An 18,868-nucleotide genomic window follows, 5' to 3' on the forward strand; every position below is an offset into this window, starting at 1 on the left:
CACATACTGATATGACTCATATTTAGTTCTAGAGTCAGGATTGCATTGTATGATCAAAATTAAGTATACCCAAATAACCAAAGTGATTTAAATTCACAATTCAAGCATATCCATTAAATATGGAAATGCATAAGTCTAATTTTGAATTGAAATATGCAAAATCAATACAATAATGTTACTATAGTAGCAATATTGTAGCATGATACTATAGTGAAATATAAAATACTTTTTGTTTCCAAAAACATCCTCAAACTTTCTCTAAAAAATAGACATCAAACCAACCAACATTGAATCCTAGTTCTGATCTTTGTGTGAAACCACTAAGATATTTTCTAGATTATATCTATGCATAAAGCATATCCCACAATCGATATTTTCCTTACAAACGAAGAAGAAGCAATCATATCTCCCAATATCATGGAGAATGTTTCCCACAAACAACTTCATCCTTGCAAACCAAAAAGAGCCAATCACCTCCACACAATGGAAATATCAGATATCAAAACTAACATATCAAGTGAAGTTCCAAAGAAGTTCAAATATCTTCATTAGGTCATGCGAGACTAAATAAAATCACTTTTAGTCTTCCAATTAAAGGCCTCATTCCCCTTTTAAGTTTTAATAAGCATATTTTTATTTATAACTCGCCATTATAGTCCCTTCATTAAAAATATTAAAATAACAATAAAGTTGCATTTTTGTTTAAACTTTATTAATTAATAAGTTATCGTTATTTTATTTTAAACCATTGGACTATATAAAATTTTGAGATATTCATCAAAACTAAACTCGCCGATAATACTAAAAATAGTAACCTTGCTAGTTGACCCAGTTGGTGCTCAAAACAGACTTACTAAAAATAGTAAGTATTGGAAAATTATCTTGAAAACATTTCAGAAAAAGGCATCTTGGTCACAATCCCAATGAAATCTCAACCGACCATAAATTTTTTCCAAATTACTAGATTAACTCCCTACATGATTCCCTAACCTTAACCCAGTAACCTAAGAGAATCAACTAATAGGCTAGAGGTCCACCAAATCCATTAGTTAGGAAGGGTACATTATAATTTTCCCTTCCATAAATTTCTTGGCCTTAATCAAATCAGCGCTAGACATTTTTATCTTTGCTTTCTTTCCCATGGGGTACACTCTAATGTCATGTTCTTCTATTTGACCATAAATTCTTTAATGACAATCTTACAAGGAGTCTTATCTATAGTATCAATGATAGACTTTGGATCCAATATCAACTTTACCTTATCATCCAATGGTGTAACTTAGATGATAGAACAATGTTAAGAGGTGTAAATTAGATGATGGAATATCATTATGACCAACTCCCTTCATGAGCGTGAATACATAAAATACATTATGAACCCTACTAGTTGGTAGCTCAAGTTCATAGGCAACCTCTCCATCCCTCCAAGGTACTTTGAATGATCCATAACTTTTGGGCATGAGTTTCTATGATCCACACTTCCTGAGAGTACAATATATATATATGGCTATCATGATGTCCTAATTGTCTTCTAGAAAGTATTTCTATACTATTTTATCATCACGATCATACCCTTCAAATATAAATCCAAGTTGTAAACATATGAGTTGTAGGAACATTATGTGCAAGAACTAAGATATAAATGATCTTGCTTATTGTTAAGACAAATGAATCATTCTTCAATCTATTTCGAGGAAGAAATACTAACTTACTCACAAAGTAATGATAAGTTCGATTAACCATTTCAAAGTGTCCTATTTCAAGTCCAATGAATGAAATATGAAAGAAGTATATATCCTATGCATAAGATAATACTGAATGCTAGTAAATGCACACTAGACCTAAATACCAATTACTAATCCTTGCCTTAAAATACCCTTGAAAAATCTATAATGCAATATTTCACTTTGTGATACATTTTCCATGCAATCAATAGAAGTTTGGATCGAAAGTATCAGACCACTCGAGTGCTCGTGCTGACCCACACAAAACCAAGTATTGGAAATGCAAAACCGACTATTGAAATTATGAGGAAAAATATTTATGCTAGGACTATCAAATGGTGCTCGTGCAAAGTATCAACCAAGGCATAAAATATATTAGTAAATTGGACACTTTTAAAACATAATAGCTTTACTGATACAATTTGAATATGATTCAAAAAAAAAATTCAAGCTCAGTTGTACAAACCATAAGCAAATAAATGTTAATCAAATATGTAAATAGAGTATTGAAATCCCATTGAAATTGATATTGTTTCCTCTTGAAAAGGCTTAGAGAATACTCTTTATTTTGAAGCACCACTATACTTAACAAAAAGGTAATGAATCTCAATCGAAAAGGTTAGTGATATTCATTCAAATATTTTAATAGACCCAAATGAATTAAATCCAAACGAAAGGGAAAAGCACTACACAACACTGAACTCAATTGATATGTAACTAATTTAAAGCTTGATTATAATCATCAATGTTTCTTGTATATAAAATCACACAACTCCTCTTCACCAAATAGCTCACATAAATAGTAATAAACATAACATACTATAACACAATTCAAGGTGATATAGCACTATAGGAAAACAATGTAATTTCTATGATAAAAATTGCATAACCATAAGCATATTCTACACTAACCAACATATAGGGTAGCCAAACATTACAAGTGAGGGGCCCTTCCCACTAGATATGATGTTATTTGGAATCAAACATAGATAAAAATCATGATGAAACCATGAAAACAAAATTTCAATATTTATTTGTAAAAAGTGTTTTATAGCAAGTATCTAAATGCATAATGCAAAGAAAAACAATTGCACAAAATATGCAACGAAATTTTAATCATTATATAACAATTGCCTCAACTCCTAAACCATTTTGTGTTCTTACTCATGTGAATGAATTTTCATCTTGGGAGATAGGTTACATAGATAAGCACAGATCCCCTCTTTTAGGAAATAAAGCGATTTAAAAGAACTAGAATAAAAAATAAAAATTCCCACACACTCTTTAGTCTTCACAAAGAGGAACATAGGGGGTGTATGCACAACCATATCTCACGATATGCTATTGAGATTTTCTATTTGATACAAAATAGGCAAAATCTCAGTAGATGACAACAATAGGATTTTTTGCTGCTAGATTAGCTCCATGTTGTTGGGAGGGAGTTAATGCATCCTAAATTTGAGTTGAGAGGATTTATGAGGCAGTTAGATTCTCCTTGCTATAAAACAGGTATCCATACAGATTGTGTTGGTAGTGTGAGTGTTTGTGAGGAATTGATTAATACTTTGTAATCTCCTGTTTGATTAATAAGATTGCTGATGCCTATGTTTCATGGACGTAGCCTAGATTGGCTGGGTGAACCACGTTAAATTGTTGTGTCTCCTGTGCTTGATTTTATTTGCTGAATATATGTTTAATTTGTTGTGCATCTGATATCCAAAAATTGGTATCAGAGCAGTTGGAGGCGTGGAACAGTTGGACCGGACTGGAGGTGGAGCGCGTGCTGGAGGTGGAGCACTGGAGATTGCTGCGTGTGTTGAGGTGAATCGACTGCTGCGCGTGAAGGTTGCTGGTGCGTATGACCAGTGCTGAAGAAGCTGCGTGGAGAGATTCGTATGACTGCAGGCGTATGACAATGGTGCGTATTACAATTTGAGCTGGTGCTGCCGGTGCGTTGAGTGAAGGATCGCATTAACTGGTGCGTATGGTAACTTGTTTGTGGAGGTGTTATTTAAATGAGTTGACTGTTGGAGCGTAGATGTGCTGGAGGCCGATTCTGAATGCATATCCTAGTTATTGAGTATCTTCTTCCTGCAACAGTAAATTAACATGCTATTGGATACCAGAGCGGCATGCTCAACTGTTTTCTTGAATTTTGAACCATGAAATCTGTTAATTGGTATTTGGAAAAACTCACTCAACGACCACAAGACAAGATCTGAGGCCCACAGTTTTCAGGCGTACATTGTTTTGTCTGGAATTGGACCATAAGATCTGTGACAATGAACCGGCAGTGAAATTAGTATCAAACTGCGTAGAGACCTCCTGTCCGCCTGCGTGTTGAACTCCTATCCACCTGCGTGGAGAATGCTGAGTTTGCTGGTGGAAGTAACTTAAGTTTTGAAATATAGATTGCATCAAAACGCACTGCGCGTGTTGGTATATTTTTTTATTGTGTGTATGTTTTTGGTGCGGTGAGCGTATTGAACATTGTGCGCTGAAAAATCAAATAATAAAAACAATACAATGACAATTCATCTTACCAAAATTTGAATATGGTTTAGATGCGTGCGTGCGTATTACAAAAACAGGACCAGATGTGTTATGGCAGAAATTTTTCTGTGAAGTACCAAAGACAATTTTTTTTGTAAAAAAGCAAGGATATAAGTGCATATGGCAGAAATTTGTATGTGAAATATAAAGGGCAGATGTTTGTTTGTTTTTAAAGGAAAAGGCATTTTTTAAACAGAAACTTCATTTATTTAAAGTTGATTTTGGAGATTATTGTGTTTTTTGCTGATACAAAATGGCGAAAACTCAAAATGCCCGGTTTAAAATTGAGAAGTTTAATGGCAAGAATAATTTCGAGATCTGGAAGGTGAAAATGTACGATTTGCTTGTCCAACATGGTGTGGCAAAGGCATTGTTGGGCAAATCCAAACAAACTTACAACATCACAGATAATGAGTGGGCCGAGATGGACGAAAGAGCGATAAGTGTTATTCGACTGTGTCTAGCTGATGATGTCTTGTTTAATATCGTGTCGGAGACAACAGCTACTGGTTTGTGGACAAAACTGGAGAAACTGTACATGACCAAATCCTTAACCAATAGGATTCTCCTGAAGCAATAGTTGTACAGTTTGCGAATGAAGGAAGGTACATCGATTGCTGATCATTTAAATGCTTTTAATACTCTTCTTGTGCAATTACAAAGTATAGAAGTAAATATTCAATCCGAGGATAAAGGTATTACTTTATTGTGCTCGTTGCCCGCATCATGGGATCATTTTGTTACTTCTATAAGTCTTAGTTCATCAGAAACTATTGAGTTTGATAATGTAGTTGCATCCTTATTATCGGAAGAAACAAGGAGAAGGTCGCATTTCAAAACCTCTATATCAGAAGCTATGATGGTTAGAGGTCGTTCGAAAGAAAGACACTCCAGGAGGCCAAGCGACTCACGTTCAAAGTCAAAAGGGAATAAGAGTAAGCTAAAGTGTTGGTTTTGTGGAAAATCAGGGCATTTAAAGAAGGACTGCTGGAAGCGACAACAGCAAACTTCAAAAGCAGATTCTTCGACAGAGAAGAAGGAGGAAAATACGACAGATACAGGTTCGGCATCTGGTTCAGGCATGAGTGATGAATTATTATCAGTTAATGTGTCAAATCATGGTAAACATTGGTTGTTAGATTCCGGTGCATCAAACCACATGTGTATTCATAAAGACTGGTTTACGACATATAAATCAATTGATGATGGTGTTGTGTACATGGGTAATGATGTAACATGTAATATTGTGGGAATTGGGAGCATACAACTGCAAATGTTTGATGGGACAACAAAAATATTAACTGATGTAAGGCATGTACCATATTTAAGGAAAAATTTTATTTCATTAGGAGCACTTGATTCAAATGGATATAAAACTGTAATTCAAGGTGGAGTCATGAAAATTTACAAAGGTATTTTACTAGTTATGAAAGCTAAGAAGGTAGGAAATCTATTTCAGTTAAAAGGAAGTACAGGGTCAGATTATGTGTCTACGGTGTCTGAACGTGACAGTAGTTCCATTCACTTATGGCATCAAAGATTGGGGCATATGAGTGAAAGAGGGTTAAAAATTTTGGCTGATCGCAAGTTACTTCCAAATCTAAAATCTGGAAAGTTAGATTTCTGTAAGCATTGTCTGTTTGGAAAACAAAGTAAACAAAAGTTTAAAACAGGCAAACATACTAGTAAAGGCATACTTGATTATATCCATTCCGATGTTTGGGGACCAGCCCCTACAACTTCATATGGTGGTTCGTCTTATTTTGTATCATTCATTGATGACTTTTCTAGGAAAGTGTGGGTCTACATGTTGAAAAGGAAGTCTGATGTTTTTTCAGTTTTCAAGCAGTTTAGAGCATTGGCAGAAAACAGCACTGGTAGAACAATAAAATGTTTAAGAACTGACAATGGTGGTGAGTTTACTTCCAAGGAGTTTGATAGCTATTGCAAGGATGCAGGGACCGAGAGACATAAGACCACGGTTTATACTCCTCAACAGAATGGAGTTGCTGAACGCATGAACATGACTCTTCTAGAGAGAGCAAGGAGTATGCTGAGTAACGCCGTGTTGCAAAGGAGTTGTGGACGGAAGTGGTGGCAACAACTTGTTATGTGATAAACCGATCTCCATCAACGACGATAGGCTGCAAGATTCCTCAAGAGGTATGGAAAGGACACCCTTGTGACTATTCTAAACTCAGAGTGTTTGGTTGTGATGCATATGCTCTAGTGCCTAAACATCAGCGAACTAAATTAGATCCAAAGTATAAAAGGTATATCTTTGTTGGGTATGGTGTTGGAACAAAGGGATATAGATTATGGGATCCTACTACCCGCAAAATCATCATCAACAGAGATGTAAAGTTTAATGAATCCTCTCTTGTACAGTTAGATGTAGATAGTAGATTGAAACAGGATGATGTATCTGACTTTCAGCACATTCAGTTTGATAGAATTTCTAATGATAGTCATGATGACCATAGTTCAGATACTAGTCATGAACAGGTTTCAGAATCAGAACATGAACAGGGTTCAGGTTTAGATCATGAACAGGCCTCAGATACTGATCGGCAAGAAGTTCCTACAGATGGTAGTCAGCCAATCGAGGAAGCGCCAGAAACATCATTAAGGAGGTCGACAAGAATCAAACGGCCACCGAGAAGGTATGATGATTATGTTGCTTCAGTTGCATTTACTGCTAATGACAATGAACCTTTGTGCTATCAGGAAGCAATAGAAGGTTCGAATAGTGACAAGTGGAAAGCAGCCATGAAGGACGAAATGATGGCCTTGGGTAAGAACGGCACATGGGATCTGGTTGAGCTTCTGAAAGACAGGAAAACTGTGGGGTGTAAATGGGTTTTCAAGCTGAAACGGGGTGTGAATGATACGGAAGACAGGTACAAAGCGCGGCTGGTTGCAAAAGGGTTTTCTCAAAAAGCCGGTATTGACTTTCATGAGATTTTTTCACCAGTGGTTAAAATTGTTTCAATTAGAATTGTGTTAGCATTAGTGGCTTTGCTTGATTTAGAGTTGCAGCAATTAGATGTTAAGACTACATTTCTACATGGAGACTTAGATGAGGAAATTTATATGGAACAATCGGAAGGGTTTGTTCAGCATCGCAATGAGAAATTTGTCTGCAGGCTCAAGAAGTCTTTATATGGCCTGAAGCAGTCGCCTCGGCAATGGTATAAGAAGTTTGATTCTTTCATGTTGAGTCAGAAATATGTTAGAAGTGAATATGATCATTGTGTGTATTTTAAGCAATTTAAAAATGGCATATTCATTATCTTGGTATTGTATGTTGATGATATGCTTTTAGCAAGCAAAAGCATAGAAGAAATCAACAGGTTTAAGGCTCAAATGGAAAGGACATTTGATATGAAAGATCTAGGAGCAGCAAGACAGATTTTGGGCATGGAGATTTTCAGAGACAGAAGCAATGGTAAGCTATGGCTATCACAACAAAAGTATATTGAGAAAATACTTTTGAGGTTTGGTATGAATAACGTGAAGCCTGTGTCAGTCCCTCTCGCTTCCCATTTCAAGATTTCTTCGAGTTTATGTCCTAATTCAGATGAAGAAAAGGAATTTATGTCTTGAATTCGATATGATAATGTAGTAGGGTGTTTAATGTATGTGATGGTGTGTACGCGACCAGATATTTCACATGCTGTTGGGGTTGTCAGCAGGTACATGGAAAATCCGGGTAAAGAACACTGGTCAACAATGAAATGGGTGCTTCGGTATGTGAGAGGCACAAGTGTTTATTGTATCACTTACAATAAGAGTAGTGAATTTGTTTGCGGATATGATGATTCCAATTTTGCAGGTGATTTGGATAAGAGAAGGTCAACTTCAGGGTACGTCTTTACTCTTGTAGGTGGAGCTATTAGCTGGATGTCAAAGCTACAGAATATTGTTGCTTTATCTACTACTGAAGCAGAATACATTGCTGCTTCGCATGCTTGCAAAGAGGCGGTCTGGTTGAAAGGTTTGCTTGGTGAGTTTGGTAGGTTACAAGACAACATCAGGTTACTTTGTGATAGTCAAAGTGCAATACATTTGGCTAAGAATCCAGCCTATCATAGTAAATCAAATCATATTCCAATTAAGTACCATTTTGTAAGACATGTTATCACTGAAAGGGGAGTCTCTCTTGAAAAGGTGCATACAAAGAAAACTGTGCAGACATGTTCGAGAAACTAGTTTTGTTGGAGAAGCTACAGTGGTGTTTGGCTTTTCTTGGCTTGCAGAAAAGATAAAATAATAAACAAACAGGGCATCAGGCTAATTGTTGTCAAGGTGGAGATTGTTGAGATTTTCTGTTTGATACAAAATAGGCAAAATCTCAGTAGATGACAACAATAGGATTTTTTGTTGCTAGATTAGCTCCAGGTTGTTGGGAGGGAGTTAATGCATCCTAAATTTGAGTTGAGAGGATTTATGAGGCAGTTAGATTCTCCTTGCTATAAAACATGTATCCATACAGATTGTGTTGGTAGTGTGAGTGTTTGTGAGGAATTGATTAATACTTTGTAATCTCCTGTTTGATTAATAAGATTGTCGATGCCTATGTTTGGTGGACGTAGCCCAGATTGGTTGGGTGAACCACGTTATATTGCTGTGTCTCCTGTGCTTGATTTTATTTGCTGAATATATGTTTAATTTGTTGTGCATATGATCTCCAACATATGCATTGTTCGAGTGACCTATAGAGGGTTTTTCTTATAATAGGATTGGAGCTCATTACCAATATATGTATAAGGAAATTGTTTGTAGTTTGACATGATGCTACATAGAATTGGATAAGTGCAAGAAAGAACCAAAGGAGGTACACCATATTACCAGCGAGGACTATTACACATCATTTTTTCACCATTAGGCAAATGACTACCAATCTGGATCTTTCACTATCCGCTGAAGTGTTCTAAAGCATTCCCCTGCAATATTAGAAGCAAAACAATATCAAATACACTTAGAATCCTAGATTTCATGGTCAAAAAACCTACTTTTTAGAATTTTCATAGTTCCCTAGCCAGATTATGTAGATACACAGGTCTTACCATTATTGACAACACAAATCTATGCTTTGTCTCTCACTATCAATTGCACACATAACTTTAAGAAAGTAAAAATAAAAAGTGATTTCTAGATGCTTTATTGGCGGAATATTTCCCAACTGAAAGGTTCAAGCTTATGCTTACTTGGGCCTGATCTCTCTATTCATGAACCCAATTCCCTCATTTATGGAAACTTAATCCCCCTTTTCAGGATCTCATCCCTTGAGAAGAGGATCTCAATCCTCCACCTCTTGCTCTATAAATTCAAACACAGACCAGAGGGTTAGGGAGGAATAATCAAGGTAAACTTAGGTTGTTGAAATATGGCTAGAAGGCTTGTCATCTAAGGATAATATTGGATACCATTGGAAGGAGCCATACTTCAGCAAGGCTAAGGTTGTGTTACTCCTTCATTCTTGAGATTAATATCAAAGTGTGTTTCTTTCCCACTGTATTTTTCGATGCAGTTGATATATTATGTTCTTACTTCATTTTTCCATTTGTAATGATATTAGGTACTAGTTTCCTTGAAGACAAGAATGGTTTTAGTGAGTCATTTATTTATCATATGCCTTGAATCCTTTGTTGTTACTATGTTTGCAAATTTGGGTTTTGAGCATTGAGGGGTTGCATCCAACCATAGAGAAGATATTCATCAGATATTTCGTATGAAAGGTTTGGATTCCATATTCTAGCATTATTGCTTATGATTTAATATGAATGAACTTAGGGAAATATTTTCTAGTTTGTTTGTCTGTTATTATATTCAACCATTGAATCGAGGGAGATTTATCTTCTTCGTAAGAGTGATTTTTCTGCCTAACAAATTGGTGAGTTTGCTGGGGAATGAGAGTGCTCCATAATGTATTATTGTGACCCTTGACATCTTTGGACCCTTTTAATAATTGAAATTTCTAGTTTGAGACCTTTGTTTTTTAATTTTTCTTAAGTTTTTAGGTCTACACAGTTAGAATTTTTGCAACATAGTGGAAATTTCCGTAGTTTTCTGTGGTGAACTGTATGCAATTGTGCTGAATTTAACTAGTGACTTAGAAAACCCTGTAAACTTTCTGAAAAAGCTAGAGTTTCTTTGATATAAGCCCATTTTTTTATATTTTATTATTTCTTAACCTTATAGAGTCTCTTCTAATTTGATTGGGCGTTTTGAACTTTATTTTTGAGAAATTCTTAATTTGATTTCCTTTGGTTATTACTTAGAGGTTTGTCCTAGTTTCATGAACAATTTTGTATGTTTTTGCTTTAAAGCTAAATTATGTTTGAGTGCTAATCACCTTTAAGTGTAATCACTTTTGATCTTTGAAATTTTCACCCAATTACCTTTACTTACACTCGATTGGTTCTTTAGTTAAATTGGTGAAGAAAAATATTCTTGTTGTTATTTCGCTAATTTGGAATCATCTTGTGTTTGTTTTGAATAATTTTCTTGCATAGATTATATTTGCATAGTTAAAATTCTCATTTTCATAACATGAACGGAAGATGTACATAGATTACATTTGCATATTTTTCAAGGAAAATGTGCATACATTACATTTCATGGTTTGACACTTAGGGCTTTGAATAACATTGGAAATTTAGAAGTGGTTCATTCTGGAGTCAACATTTTAAAGAATAACCTCTCTCCTTACATTAGCTAGAACTCAACAAAATGAAAATATCACAATATCATGTTTGATGACATTAAAGTTTTGAGTCATGTTATAACAGCATATGTTTCACATCCATTTACCCATTGAGTAAGTAACAACTTAAAAAAATGTAGTGTTAATAAAATCAATTCAAATTTTTAGTATTTTAGGTTTCTTTCCACCTACATTAGATCAAGTCGTAGGGATTTGGAATAGGGAAGTGATTTAACTTTCCAAAGTTAAAACAAACACTAGAATCTTCCGATATAGAGTAAATCCATTTACTATAGTTTCACTCTGGAAGGCTCCTCTAATAAGGGAGTTAAGCATGAGATCATATCAGACCCAGTGGAGTGATCAACCCCACTTCATTGGTTATGGTAGAATTATTTACATTTATTACAGTCATGCCGTAAGGTTCTTGGGATTCACTATATATTAAACCTCAGATTAACCATTTTGCGAATCTTTCAAAGAGATTGAGCTTTGTTACCCTTCCCTTGCATGAACAACCAAACTCTGAATGTCCCCCCAGGTTAAATTTTCATAAGTGGTAACCTTAGAGACCATAAACTTAAGGCTATTACCCAAGGTGATGGTGGAGGGGAGGTCTGTAGCTGGAACAAACATTGGCTATACTCACTTTGACCTTTTTTGAGGGTATTCTTCACTTGATAAGGCATAAGTGAACTTACTTACACCAGATCATGTTCATTAAGCAGGTTGTTAGCATAACTGGTTCCAACCACTTTATCTTTATTCACTTTTGACATTTATCTCTACAACATTGGATTTCATCACCAACTAGTGATTTCGCTACAAAAAGTTTGTTTCCATGGTTTGGCTCCATTGATTTACTAGCGTGTGTTATTTGCTTTTTTTTAAATTTTATAGACCTTAGGTTTGGATTGTGAAGATTATTTATATTCTTAATAAAACTTATATGAGTTGAATCTAATGGCAACAATTTTGGAAGTTACTGATAAAGGAATCCCAGTTAATGAGAATCCTAGTCCTTTTGCAAGCTTTATAAATGTCGGTCCTCCTTATATAGCTACATTGTCACTTCCTAGATTCATAATAGGTTTACCAATGTGGTTTTATTCAACTTATTTAGTCCCGAATACTTAAATTGTACCACCTCATTCTCAAAAAAACCAACTATTGGTTAACCCTTTATCTTCTTTACTCATAATGTCTACCTCCCTTTCTGCTTCTTTTCTTGGTGAAAGCCTTGTTGGTAGTAACCATGTGACTAAGAAGAAGAAGAAAGGGAAGAATAAGAGAATAAAGCATGGTAAAAAATAAGTTAGCCAACCAACCATTTCTTTGAGTATGGAAAATGTTGAAGAACCATCGAAAATATGTTGGAATCCTAAATTCCCTTGCAAGATTTGTAAGGGTGACCACCTTCTTATTGATTGTCTTGGTATTCCAAAGGTGCTAGAAGGGTGGTCTAAAACTTCCCATAAAGTTATTGTTGATCCATCGACTAGGAATTGCCAGGTTTCGGGGAAAAAGTGTAAAGTTAGGTTTCCTTGTAGGTTATGCATAGGGAGTCATAAAACTCACCTTTTCCATCACATGGATGAATCCTAAGAGTGTTGGAAAAACTTACTATTACAAAAAAAACAACTTAGAGTTGGTTACCATAAGCTTTCTCCAAACCTACCATCAATTGACGAAGTGATTGATCTAATTCTATGTATAGTCAATCCCACTATTCCATTGGAGAGTGAAAGAAATATCACTTGGGTTGATGAACCATTGGTTCATAAAGTGGTTAAATCAATTCCATATTTGGTGGATCCCAACCTCCCTTTAGAGAGCGAACTTAATACCACTCAAGTTCCTCTTGTTACTTTACATTCTTATGCACAACGAGGTATTTCAGCTATTTCCACGTAACCCCCTCCAAGTACTAATATTATTTCCTTTTATTGGAGTAGAATGAAAGAGTCTCGTCTCCCTTCTTCCTCCCCTTTCCATATCATTATGAAGGTTTATGATACTAGTGTGTGTCGTGCAAATGTAGATGAGGGCACTTTTGTTAGTATTTTCTCCTCAATTGCTTAGCAAGCTTTGAGTTCCCCTGAGCTCATGTTTGTTATACAGAATTTTTTAACTTTTAACATAACTGTCAATGAACCTTTAGGGTCCCTTCCTAAGTCACTCCTTACCTTGGAAGGTAAAACTATGTGTATTGACATTATGGTAGTCAAGGCCCCTCGTATTTCAATTTTCTCCTTCAACAAGACTATCTCTATGCCATGAAGGCTGTCATGTCCACACTCTTTCAAGTGATGTATTTCCCTCACAATGGAAACATTGTCACTATTGACCAACTTTTGTTCGTTGGTCTTGATTGGACTACCCACCATCAAAATTCCATGAATATTCCTTATATGGAAGTGGTATCCACCCCACCATGGGTCAATTATGTGGAAATTGATCCCATGTTTTCAATTACTGATGTAAGCGAGCCTCTTACTATTTTCTCGACTTCTTTCAACTCAGATCTGGTAATTGACTTGGTGAACCCTCCAATGGGGACATTTGAGCCCAATTTTATTATCCTTGTTGATTCCATATAGATAATTATTTTTCCTCTTGATGGTGACCTGTTAGAAGCCATGATCGAGGTGTGTCCCATGGCATGTCTTCCTTCCAATTGGAAACCGTGATCAGGGCCTTTTGAGGATGGTTCTTTTAGTGTGTCAACATCGTTAAAAAATGAAACAAGGCCTTATAAGGATGGTTCTTTTACTATGTCAACCTCATCAAAAAATGAAATAGGGTCTTATGAGGTTTGTTATTTTACTATGTCAACCTTGTTAAAAAAATGAAACAGGTCCCCGTGAGGATGGTTCTTTTACTATGTCAACTTCATAAAAAAATGAAACAAGTCACCATGAGGATAGTTCCTTTACTATGTTAGCCTCATCAAAAAATTAAAAAAGTCCTCAGGAGGATCGTTGTTTTATTGTGTCAACCTCATTAAAAAATGAAACAAATCCCTATAAGAATAGTTCCTTTCCTTGTGTAAATTGCCTTAAAAAATGAAACAAGATTCCATGAGCATAGTTTCTTTTCTTGTGTTAAGCTCATTAAAAATGAAACAAGGTTCCATGAGCATAATTATTTTCTTTTGCTAAGCTCCTTAAAAAATGAAACAAATCCTCCACTAATTGAGTCGAGTCTGTCATCTGATCTCATGAATGAACCCTCACTTTATATGCCCATTATCAACCAGTAACCTACCTAGGTAGATCAAATGAAGCTTGGGGGGCATGTACCTCTCTATGTTATGCTTGGAAGGCATTAAAACTTATCTCAATCATAGTCCTCTTTGTTTGAAGCATATTTTTTCTTTCATTCGAGCTTGTATAAAATTAAAACAATTTAGAGTCAATTTTTGTTATTATTTTCAAGACTCGTTAAGCTCATGAAAATCCCAAGTGTCTTTTAATATCTTTTCACGCTCGTAAACGTATATGAAAATGTCCATTTATTCCCATATTTTTCTCCTCATTGATTAAAATGAAATTCAGTGATATGAGTATACTTTTATCACTTTTTCAGACTGATTAAAACTTACGAAAAGGTGAAACCCGGGAGTTACTTTTAAGCTCTCTTATGACTCCCAAAATATGAAAATATTGTCGAGTATGTTTCTCTATTTAAAACTCATTAAAGTAATTGATGAAAAAAACATCTAATTGATATAAGTTTACCCCTTTTACGGATCATGTAGACTATTTAAAAAAAACTATACCTTGACTAATCATGGTCAAAAGAGTTCTCTCCTACATTATTTTACCCTTTTCTGGGCTTGAGAGACTAAATCTATCAAAAAGGACATTTCTGAGTTTAATTATGTTTTTTTCCTGACTCCCTAAAAAATAAAAACATCCAGCTTTACTTTCTCTGGGATCGTTAAAAATTTATGTTGAAATAACTGCATGAGTTTTTTTTGTCTTTTCAAACTCTTTAAATATGAAAATGAAATCGAGTTACCGATTTGTTGGACTTGTAAAATGTAAGCTATCTAGTACTCATAAATCATGAAGAGACCGAAGCACTCCTTCCAAGGGTACGTTAAAAACACTCGGAAGGACTCATTTGAAGGATGAGCTTATATAACAAGCATATGTTATACTCATCAATCTTGTGTAAAAATAAATACATACTTGCTAGTAATGGTGGTGTTAAATTGGAAATAAACATTTGTTTTTGTATTATAAGAAGTAAATATGTCACTCTTGAACATGGCACTCTACGACCTTTGCATCTGGGTTGGGAAATACATTTGCCTCTTAATTTACCACACCTTATTGAAAGTCTTCAGATCAATTTTGGGTCTTATTTTTTAGTGAAATACTACTAAGTAAAAATTTCATGTTGTCAATATTTTCAAGAGAAGTTCAACCTCAGTTAAAATTACCTTGCAATTCATAGACCCCAATCAGATCGGCCATCTGTGAGTTAGTGCTAGATCACTCGAAATTTGTTCTTCAAAACTTTACATGAGTTTCGTGTCATAGGCCCTCCTGCAATGGGTTTCTACCTATCAACTTCCACTCATTATCTAGAAAGTTGATTTAGAAACCTTCCTTAGTACCATGGAGCCTACATGTCTTAGTGGGAGTTTTCGTGCCTTCGATAATAGGTTCTCATCATTGACCTTTGATTGAATTTTTGTATGAGTGTTCGACTTTAGGACATCTTTTCACACTTCATAGATTGTATTGGAAGTATCATAAGAACCAATGTCATTATTGGTGGTTTCTCTCACACTTACTAATGGTTCATATCACTAACACGTAATTAAGTGGTCTCTACCATGTTCGACTTCATGGCATTCACTCACATGGCTAGATTCATACTATGGATCGATAAAGATGGAGATGAAGACCTTATATCTATTTCCAGCCATCGAGGTTGCCTGGAGTTATATATTCATGATTATAAAGATAGATCCATATTTTATGGTTGCGTCCATGCTGTGTCTACTGTTGACATGGATATTTTTTTATTTCAGTGTTGATTCCTTGAGATGTTTTTCTATGAGTATGGGAATGTCTACCTCAGTGATCATTATGTGAAGATATTTTATTGTAACTCTTGATTGATTGTTTTACGACTCCAACCATGGTCTCTAATTTGAACTTTGGCGTGATAAAGCACTATAGTCCTCAAACATCTTTTATGATTTTTCACTATAGGGGGGCAGTCTGTTATACATCATTTTGTCACCATCAGAAAAATGACCACTAATCTGGATCTTTCACTCTCCATTGAACTGTTCTAACGAATTCCCCTGCAATGTTAGAAGCCAAAAAATCCCAAAAACATTGAGCATTCTTGATTACATTTTCCAAAAACCCACTTTTTAGCCATATTTTCCACATACACAAATCTTATGATTATGGAAAATGCAAATATTTTCTCTATCTCCAACTATAAACTGTGCACATAACTTAAGGTAAGGAAAAATAGAAAGTGATTTCTAGAAGCTTTGTTGGGGGAACATTTCCCTGCTTAAAGCTTCGAGCTTATGCTTATCTGGGAATTGTCTCCCTCTTCATGAACCCAATTACATCTCTTTAAGAAAAAATTTAAGGATGGAAACTTATTTTAAAGTTTAGAGTCATTGGTGAGTCTCACTAGTACATAATATGTAATTTGTAAAATGTTTGGAATTGTTTTGGTAAAAATATACAAATTTCTAATAGTTTTCTATAGTCTCTATATAATTTTATTTTTTTTTCAAGGTAAAAAAGTTATACTATAGAATTTAGGTGAATCATTGTTTAGTCAATTTAATGTTCTTAAATTGTAAGCATAAATTATCGACCAGGGCATGTAAATGGATGAAGTACAAGTGCATTGTATATGCTAGAAGTTATTTATGTTGATAAGGTGTTTAAGTTATGGTTAATGTCTAAATCTAGAATTAGTACGAAGATGATGTTATTGTCCGTATTAGAGTATTATCCCTGAGATTTGTTAGCTCATTATTCTAAAATTAATTTTCATTACATAAAAATTGTGGGATGGATGAAAAGTGATCCTAACTCTACTCTATTAGATTTTTTTTATTATGTTCAGATTTTTATGCTACAACCAAACTAGACTAACTATGAAAGCATAAAATGATATAAAGGAGATCTACTTTATTGAATTGGGAAATGAAAGATTGTTGAATTCAATTGCTAAGAAAACAATGTCACTCCTAACTGTTGCAACTTCACTCAATAAAAAGTAAAAACAAGAACGATATTAATAAGCTATGAAATAACCAAATTCTGAAATGAAATGACTGAATTATATTAGGTAGAAAGAAAATGAAATGATCAAGTTATGCTAGGTATAAAACAAATGAAATTATCAAGCTATGCTACGTATAAAGAAAATGAAATTACTGATGCAGATGTCAATTTAATTGCAAACTCCATTGGACTGCATTCTAAAACATAAAACATAGCATCCATAATTTAATTCTAAGAAACCAAACAAAATCTATTTGCAATGAGTCAAAGACCTGATCTGCATGAAGGTACCCTCCATGAGGCAGTCAAAAAATTTAATCAGTGCAACACAAAATGTATGAACCAAGATTTATAGATTGGAAAATACTTTTAAGAGGATGCCTTCAAAATTACATACAGTGGCATGCACCAAAATAGAGAGCACCCATTTTTCTTATAATTTTTTCTTAATTAACAACACAAGAAATTCAAGCCTAGGTATCTTCATTAAAATCCTTATAAAACTAAATCATTTCGCTTCATCATAGATTTTCTATTTGGAAAAGAAAATTGATCATTTTTTTTTGAAACTCAGACTCTGTTCTGGAATATTATCTTGCAGTTGACTGTCATGGTTGACCCCGTTATAATGCGATTTTCTTGATCATTTGGTTCAAGTAAATAGAAATAAATCCATGAGGAGATCATTCTTCATTTATGCATATACTCCTTTGCTGAGCTGGCACACTCGAAGACTATGAAAAATGGAAGTAGTTGCAGATCTGTGGATTAACTACAGAATTAGGTCAATTCCATAGTTGAATGAAAACTTTAATAAAACAATAAGGTATATGGAAAAAATATGAAAAATAGGACATGTAAGTGCTTACCTTAACAAAAACTCATATTTATTGCATTTATTTAGATGATAGGGATAGGAGAAGGGAGGAAAGATGAGAAAAAAGGGTGTCAAGGTAATGCAGTTCTTAGAATCCACATTCCCCCACACTAGAGATTTTGTATGTCCTCATACAACTCAACATTGTCATTATCTTTTATATTCTTGCTATCACATTTAGGATTTAATTTCTTCTTCTTTTTGGCAGCTACTGACATTCTTGGTTTATTCATGAGGATTTGATACCTTAGGTTGATGATTTCTCTTTGCATTGACCTATTTTCTTTCTTCAACTTCTTGTTCTTTTTGTACCATAGACTCAAGTGAAGAATAAGGTTGTCATCTTTGGAAATTTGAATCCTATTCTGTGCCTTCAGTGTTTGATTTTCATTTTTAAGGTATCTGTTTAACTTCTCCAACTCAAAGATTTCTTGCTTTAAAAGATTAGATGATGAAGGTTCTTGTGGCTCAAAAATGATTACTTCTTTCTCCTAGAATTGGGATTGACCATTTGGTTGCTGCTTCATTTCTCTCTAATGATTCTATGTAATCATAAATTTCTTTTTGAATAGGATCAACACCTGGACTATGTATTATAATTCTTGGAGGTGAACTAAAGGGGGATGGTGATAGCCTTGGTGACAGTTTCAATGATTCTCTTCGAGAGTCTTTAAGGTTTTCAGTTTGCTCTTTCATCTCAAGATCGATATATTCTGCAACTCTTGAA

Source organism: Pinus tabuliformis, chromosome 1_1 (genome assembly GCF_031772625.1).
Source record: "Pinus tabuliformis cultivar Carrire ecotype Pingquan chromosome 1_1, CPIR1, whole genome shotgun sequence".
In the NCBI taxonomy this organism is placed as follows: Eukaryota; Viridiplantae; Streptophyta; class Pinopsida; order Pinales; family Pinaceae; genus Pinus; species Pinus tabuliformis.